An 8,431-nucleotide genomic window follows, 5' to 3' on the forward strand; every position below is an offset into this window, starting at 1 on the left:
ATGTTTCTTATTTTCTGTGGGTTTCATCTGTAGCCTACCCCAACTTGTTTGGGACAAAAGGCTAAGTTGTTGTTGTTGTAATGGTGTTGGATCAGCATTTTTTTTTCTTCTACTTTTTTGCAAGGATCTTGTATCACCACATAATGGTCGAAAAGTTGACAAGGTACACAGCAAGATCTTGTTAATCATAAACAGAAACAGAATGAAATAAACCAGCGAGTCACTTATAGGATCACCTAATCGTGTCACTTGAAAGCATGGACATAATCCTCAAAATAGAAGTTCTTCTCGACGAAACTGGCGAGCCAAAGGGATGCCGCAAACCTAGCACGGCCGCAGACACGATCACAGCTCTATGAACGACCGATGTGGCCAACGTCCCATTGGCGAGGGCGAGGAAGCCGATGACGGCAACCGAAGCCACCTGAAGGATGACCCCCAGCGCCTTCATGGCCTTCAGCGCGGCGCTGCAGCTCCTGCACTGCACGACGTGCGACCAGTACCTGTTGACGCCATCAGAAAAAAAATGCAATAATGCATCACAAGCTTCAGTATTTTTTTTTTGTTTTAGGCCACCATGGAGAATTGGTGACAGACTGATAGTAGACCATGCTACTTGTTTACCTGTCGAGGAGCTCATCCTTTGCCTGGATCGATGGCAGCTGGTCCACTTGTGGGGTTGCCCAAATAATCTGATTCTTGCAGTACGTTCTGAACCAGTTCCTGAAGGCGATGACCATGCCGTCTGATGACGTGGGCACATAGCAAGCTTGGTACCAGTTATCAAGACCCACGGTGGCAAAATTTCGCTCCTGCAAAATGGTTTTAGTTAGCAGGGAGAAGCAAAGGAACACCTTTTTTTTTTCAAAGTTCAGTTACCTCAATATGGAGAAGGTAAAGATCAGAGTCGAATATACGATTTTGTGAACATGTGGGAGTACGACCGCGTTGTGATCTTGTGGAGCCAAACCCCCGCCATTCCTGGGGAACAACCAGATCAACCTGCTCCTCCCCGGAGAAACTGGAGCGCAGAAGATCACGAACATGAACCAGGGCTCCATCTCACCATCGACGTTCTGCATGCATAAACAGTTGGAGCAAAGACCCGCTAGAGTGATCTAGAAAGCAAAACAATTCATGCATACTTGCATTGACAAATACTAGGAGAGTAGGCATACCACTTTTCTAGGATTTGTGCCCTGTAACGTGCACGGTGCTTTGAATTGGAAGTTGCCTCCTTCCATGATCGATAGAAACACATCTATGCCAGCTTGCTCTATCTTTATCTTGACCGGGTCGCCGCCTTCTCGGTTACGCTCAACTGTGAAAGAATGAACATTTCCAGTTAGCTGCATGGAATTCTGAACATTTCCAGTCAGCTGCATGGAATTCTTGGTTGAAACAGCAGACTGATTTGAGATGGCAAAGCTAAGTGATGATATGATACTCATGTCAGATCAGGGACTTATCTTCCGGGATCTTGCTCGTTGGGGAAAGTAGGTAGCATCCCCCTGTGCGCGTATCGGACATGAGCAGGGTCTATGAGGTTCTCTATCATGATGTCGAACCTGCAAATGAAATGTTGGATCAAAGGCATAGCAACGGAAGGAAGAAGCATCAAGATCCAGAAGAAAAAGAAGGAAAAGATTGAGCCTCTAGTTAATCACCGACCCGTAGAGGAAATCCCTTATGCCGAACACGGTGTGCTACGACGGGTCGTCGATCTCGGCGAAGTACGGCGGGCGCTTCCTCCTCACTTCCGCAGCACGTCCTTGTACTCGGCCTCCGTCCTCGGGTAGAACCACAGGACTTGGTTCTGGACCACGCTGGGGTACGACGCCGCGCACGCCCTGCTGTTCCTGTGCGCCGGGGGGCCGAGGGCGGGGGCCTGGGGGATGAACTGGCAGGCGCCGGCGCCGTCGAAGCACCAGCCGTGGTACACGCACTGGAGGCGGCCCTTGCCGTCGACGCGGCCCTCGGAGAGCGGCGCGAGGCGGTGCGGGCAGGCGTCGTCGAACACGCGCCACGCGCCGGCGCCGCGGTCGTACCAGGCGACGACGCGGAGGCCGAGCCGTGCGGCGCGCGCGGGTCGAGCTCGCCCACGGGGGCGAGCGGGTACCACTGGTCCAGCCAGTCGAACTGCTTCTCTGCGGGCACCGGCGCTTGCTCGGCCCGCGGCGCCCCCAGCGCCGCGACTGACACCGTGGACAGCCGGCGGCCGGCCCCATGGCGCCGCCGTCGTGGGTGGACGACGCGGGCGCCGCCTAGCCCTGCAGACCTCAATGACACGGCGGTGGTGCCGAAGGGACGCGAGGCGCGCGGGAGTAGTAGGAGGGAGAGGGGATCCATGACGCGGGCGGCGATCGAGTGGCAAGAAGCAAGGAGGAGCCTGCTCTCGGGGAGTGCCGGAAGAGTAGCGGGTGGTTGGATCGGTAATGTATACAGCGAGCGATACAGCGCCGGCCGGAAGCTGCCGGCGACTAACCCTCTCCGGCGCTGCAGGACATATCTGAGCTGCTGCTGCTGCTTCGGTCTCGCCTCGCGTTCGTTTGGAAATGGTTTCCAGTCACCGGCGCGGACCCGCGGACGGGCGGTCGCGATGGGATGGCATCAGCAAGCGAAGCAGACACCGGCGGCCACTGTACCCGGATCTGTGTTTGGAAATGACTGGCAGATATTTCAGCAGCGCATATGATTCATACCCGGGACAACATGTCAGAGTGTGGCTATTGTACGTTTTCAATCTAATGCAAGAAGCAACCTAACTAAACAAACATCTTATCTTACATGATATCCAGGATCTAGAAAAAGATTGTGACATGTTTGATCACCTCCATTTTCTGTAGCTACCAGCGATAAATTCAATCAATGATTAAAATGTATGTTTGAAGACTTTGTTGTTCTAAAATACAATTTTAATAAAGGGAAAACTCCTGTTTACACCCTTAAACTATAGCAAAAATCCGACTTTCAAACTTAAACTACAAAATCGGATAAGAAAGGCCATTCAACTGTTGAAACCAGGCAAATTTGAACCTTAGGGTGGTTTTGTATTTTTTAAATTTTTTTTTAAAATTCTAATTAGATCTAAAAAATCAAAACTAATTTATTTTAAATCATAAAAATATGAAACGAGTACCAAAATTTTTCTAAGAATATAATCTATCTATCATTGCTCTATTTGAATCTTATTTATTTAAAAATAATGTTATAAATATAAAAAATTAGATCCGAATAACTGACAAGTATAGTGACAATAGATATGTTACATTTTTAGAAAAACTTTGATACTCATTTCATATTTTTTGGATTTGAAATGAATTACTTATGAATTTTTTAGTTTAAATTTGAATATTTTTAACTTTCATAAAATGGAAAACCACCTTCCAAAGGGCCAAATTTACCCGGTTTCGACAATTGGATGACATCTCTTATCTGGTTTTGTAGTTTAATGTTAAAATCGGACTTTTGCAGTAGGACGTAAACTGGATTTTACCCTTTAATAAACAAAGTGATCATCACATGTCTGCCTAGCTCGTGAAATATTGATCGATTGTTCCTATGTATAGTATTGTGCTAATTTGGAGTTTTGCCAAATTACTGATTCACAAATGATATCAAGGGGGTTTCAATCGAATGCTTCCATTATGGTTTTTTCATAATAGTGAAGCCGCAATACCGTATCCTATTTTGTATTCAAGGCAAATATCTGAAACTGGAAACAATTTAGACATTTCCTGATTATCACAATTTAGGCAAAATGGTGAAAATCATTTTCTACTAGATGGCCCCTTTTATCACAATTTGCAATCCCTAGCTTAGCATGAATCATGAACGGTCCTTTCGAACTATCACTTGTAAGCATGGACATAATCCTGAAAATAGAAGTTCTTCTCACTGAAACTTGCAAGCTAACGAGACGCGATGAAGCACATCACGGCTGTAGACATGACCGCAGTTCTCTGGATAGTTGTTGTGACGAGCGTTCCGTTGGTGATGGCTAAGAAACCGATGGTTGTGATCGACAGGACCTGCAGTGCAACCTCAAGTGCCCTCATTGCCTTCAAGGCAGAGCTGCAGCTTGTGCATTGCACAACGTGCGACCAGTACCTATGGACACCAGTAGGAAATAACGCATTACATCCTGCACCGTTGAGTCTGCAGCGCTTGATGTTTGGAGCCATTTCAGAGACTGGAGATAGATCTTCATAGGCTTATTATTTACCTCTCCAGGAGCTTTTCCTTGGTTTGGTGGCAGTTGACCAACCTGTGGGGTTGCCAGGCTACTTGATTCTTGCGGTACTGCTTAAACCAGTTCCTGAAGGCGATGATCATGCTATGTGAAGATGTGGGAACATAGGGTCTGTTTGGAGTCTTGCCTAACCTGCCTAAGCCTAAGGTTAGGCATGTGCCACACCTGTGGCGCGCCTAAGGCAGCTCACTCTAAGCTTGTGTTTGGTTTGCTGCCACGCCTAAAGTTAGGCAAATCTGAAAAAGTGTGGCACCTGTTTGGATTGATACCCCACCTCAAGTTAGGCACACCTAAAAATATGTGGCAGCTGTTTGAATTGCCACCACACTTCACTTCATTCATACCATATAAATTAATAAAGCGTTTTGGGTTGTGTCATAAGATAAAAAAGTAACAAATCAATATAACATCCGCACAAATCCAGCAACTATGCATTGCATGTTAACGATAATTTGTAACAGTAATATAAGTCCACAAACAGCTGCTAAATAAGTTTATAACAGCAATATAAATAACTTTAGAGGCTCACATGAGTTTGAGTACCCACTAACTGTAAACAGATTCTAATTTCAGTTAACAAAAGGGTGGTGCAGCAGCTACCACCACCACCATGCATCTCCATCAGCCCTGATGCATGAGAACAAGTGCAAAAGAACCATCCACCATGCTCCAATCAGCCTTGAACAAGTGCAAAACAACCATCCTGCAGCTGAGTACTCGATGAGCCTATAACCAGTGCGAAATACATCTTTTTAGCAAAGTGCAAATAATAATCACAAGGATTGTTGAAATACAGCATGTATTACCTGACAAAAAAGGAGCAGCGAACCACACCTAACCAACTCACACCCCCTGGTCACTAAGGAACTTGAAGATCCATGACTCGAATGTTGTCTCAGATACGGCTGATAAGAAACCACGCATCCCCTTTTGGTTTTTATGTGCTATATATTCTCCTATCATAACCTTTTGACCAGTGGTTAGAGTCATCTTTTCAAGTCTTTCCCACACTATTTCATCAGAATTGCGTATAATTGGTGGAGGAGGTGCTGGCTTCTTGATTTCATTTTGAAGATCCACCAAAGTAGTTGCGATCATATCTCCACCTTGGACATCCGGCTCTTTGGTCTCACATCTCTCTTGGGAGGCCTGCTTTCACTTCTTGGACGCTTGACTCCCGAGCTAGATGAGCTTTGCTCAGCCACTTGAGATCCCATGCTAGCCATACCACTTAAAGGAGAAGGTAAAGTGTCAGAATCATCACCTAGATCATCCTCAGCTTGGGCATAGTTGGATAAGTCATTGCATAAATCATCATCATAATCATTTTCTTCATCAGCTTGAGCCTTATTCATGCAAGTGTTGGCGTCCATGGCAAGAGAACCATCAGCGCTGCTATTAAGGAATAGCTCCTGCATTTCACTGAAGAACTTGATAGGTTTGGACAGGAGCCTTCTTGCCCTATCCTGCATTAAGTATAGTGCTAAATGTTAATAATAAGTTCACAAAATGTTGACAAAAATAGGTTGAAACATAGTGCATACCTTTAGATTAACCTTCTCTGAATCAGATATGATGACCATAGATCTTGAAGCATCAAATGTGTTACCACTTTTGCCCAAAGCTGTTGCCTAAAACATAATATATTAATGATTTAACTTGTACCTTCTGGGAATTTTAAGCCCGAGGGTCGTGATAATGCATCTTGGAGCACAAAGGAATCATGAGCTGATCCTTCCCATCCAGCCAACACATATGTAAACCTAAGGTCAAAATCCACGGCAGCTAATACATTTTGCGTTGGATAGTGCTTTCTCCCCCTAAACCTATCTTGCATATATATAGGAACCGATGCCGGTATATGCGTGCCATCCAGTGCTCCTACACAATTCTAACACACAAAAACAGTGGTTCAGTTATTGAGTACTACAAATTAATATAAGGATGAATTCCAATTATATATATGTTACCTCAAAGTATGGGTAAAATCTTCCCGGGCTGGTGGTTATCTTTAGATGTGTCTTCGTGGTTCTCATGGTAATGATATCACGAGACAAGACACATAAAGCTTCCAAAACAACATTAAAATATCTACTAACTGTCTCTCCGGACCGCAAGAACTCAAAGGCAACTGATCTATTTGTCCATCTATGACCAACAAATTTCAAGAACATAGCCACTTGTTCTTCAATTGGCACATTAATACTGTCCTCTAATAATCCACGGGACCTCAAAAGACAACATAACCGGTGAAAAACAGTTTTACTCATGCGTAACTCACTAATACAATTAGCCTCAGTCTCGTTATATAAACGGTTTAACCTCCTTTCTCTTTCCAAATCTCTTTCTAACGAAGAACCATATTTGGGCCTCCTCATCAATCTATTTTCTTGTAACTTGTACCACAATATACAAACACAGATGGCTATGCAAACAAGCAACCTTCTTCTTCGAATGTTATAATCATAATAATAATACTCTAGATAATCCTTCATTGCACCCATCTATACATAAGAACTATTTTAGAATGCATACAACATATACGACACAAGTAAAATGTAAAGGATAGTTGTACCTTGCAACAAAAGATGATGGTCTTGCTTGAGAATTATTCCTGGAAAAAGAAAAAAAATGTTTAGAGAAATATACACAGATGGGGGGGGGGGCGCAACTGCTCCGCGCGGCCGGGCGGCGGGGGGCGGGCTGTCCTGCTCCTACTCTGCCGCGGGGGGGAGGGCCGCAGAGCGGGCTAGCGTCCTGCTCCCGCCGGCGGCCTGTTCTGCCCGGGGTGGGGGGTGGGGGGTGGGGGCGGCGGCGCGGGGCGCACCCGGCGGCGGGGGAGTACCTGGCGGCGGGGGAGATCCACGCGAACGGGTACGGTGCGGCGCGATTCGCGTCTGTGGCGGCCAAATCGAGCGCCCCAGGTGCGGCGCGTTTTCGTGTGGCAAGCTGCGTACGCCCCGCCTCAAAAGTGTGGCGCGCCTAGCCTTAGTATAGCAGCCAAACGCTTGCCTAACAGGGTTTGGCACGCCTAAGGTTAGGCTGTGGCGCCTTAGGTAGGACTCCAAACAGGCCCATAGCAAGCCTTTTGCCGGTTATCAAGGCCTACACCAGCATAATTTCGCTCCTGCAAAAGGGTTTGGCAGGGAGGATGAAAGAACAAATGTGTCAAGTCCACTCATATATCTATATAAGCAGAAGGATTGGAATGTCCTGGCGCATAATATTTGCATATTTGTATCTAACTTGACATGTAGTGACGCGTAATGTTCACGCATTTCCCTTTCAGTTAAATTACCTCAAAATGGAGGAGGCAAACATCTGAGTCCCAACACACGATTTGAGACCATGTGAGATAACCACCGTGGTACCATCTTGTAGAGCCAAACCCCAACATTCCTCGGGAACGTCCAGATCAATCTGCTCCTCCCAGGAGCAACCGGAATGCAAAAGGCCACAAGCATGAGCCAAGGAGCCGTCTTGCCGTCAGCGGCCTACAGGGGCAAGCTTGTAAGTTGTAACGATGACTCCATGGACTCCCTACCACTTCATTTGCACAGACAAGGGGACAGGAGGTCTGGAGATGCATACCACTTCGTCAGTCGATGAGCCATGGAATGTGCATGGCGCCTTGAACAGGATGCTGCCGCCTTCCATCGTCGACAAGTACCCATCTATGTTCGCCAGCTCGATCTTCATCTTGAATGGGTCACCGCCTTCTTGGTCGTGCTCAACAGTGAAGGAATGGACCAATCAGTGGCGAAGATGCTACTATTGTTATCCAGCGTTCACCTATTCCAGCCTTCTTTTTGTTTGGAAAACAGGTGTCAAGATAAGAGATGGTATTCGTTTCAGATTAAGGACATATCTTCCGGGGTCTTCCTTTTCGCGGAACGCAGGCACCAGGCCCTTGTGCGCATACGGTAGATGAGCAGGGTCCATGATGTTCTCTACCAAAATATCGTACCTGTAATTGTGAATGTGCAATGCAGGTGTAGCCATGGAAGAAGCATCAAGATCCAAACGATCAGGGAAGATTTAAATATAATCCTGAGCTGTTTGTTACCTGTAGAAGAGATCCCTCATGCCAACACCGCTGAGGAGTGGCGGGAGCAGCGGTTGCCGGTGTCCGGAAGGGTAGCGAGTGAATCAGCGACAAGGATGGCTGGCAGCCTCCGG

At 46.5% G+C, this 8,431-nt stretch overlaps 3 pseudogenes; all 3 read right to left on the bottom strand.

Moving 5' to 3' along the window:
• Positions 1-155: 155 nt before the first annotated feature.
• LOC112876704 lies at positions 156-2,559 on the bottom strand (annotated as a pseudogene).
• Positions 2,560-3,851: 1,292 nt separating this feature from the next.
• Positions 3,852-8,338, bottom strand: LOC112875945 (annotated as a pseudogene).
• On the bottom strand, positions 5,096-5,670 carry LOC112878266 (annotated as a pseudogene).
• Positions 8,339-8,431: the final 93 nt, after the last annotated feature.

This window comes from Panicum hallii, chromosome 9 (genome assembly GCF_002211085.1).
Source record: "Panicum hallii strain FIL2 chromosome 9, PHallii_v3.1, whole genome shotgun sequence".
In the NCBI taxonomy this organism is placed as follows: domain Eukaryota; kingdom Viridiplantae; phylum Streptophyta; class Magnoliopsida; order Poales; family Poaceae; genus Panicum; species Panicum hallii.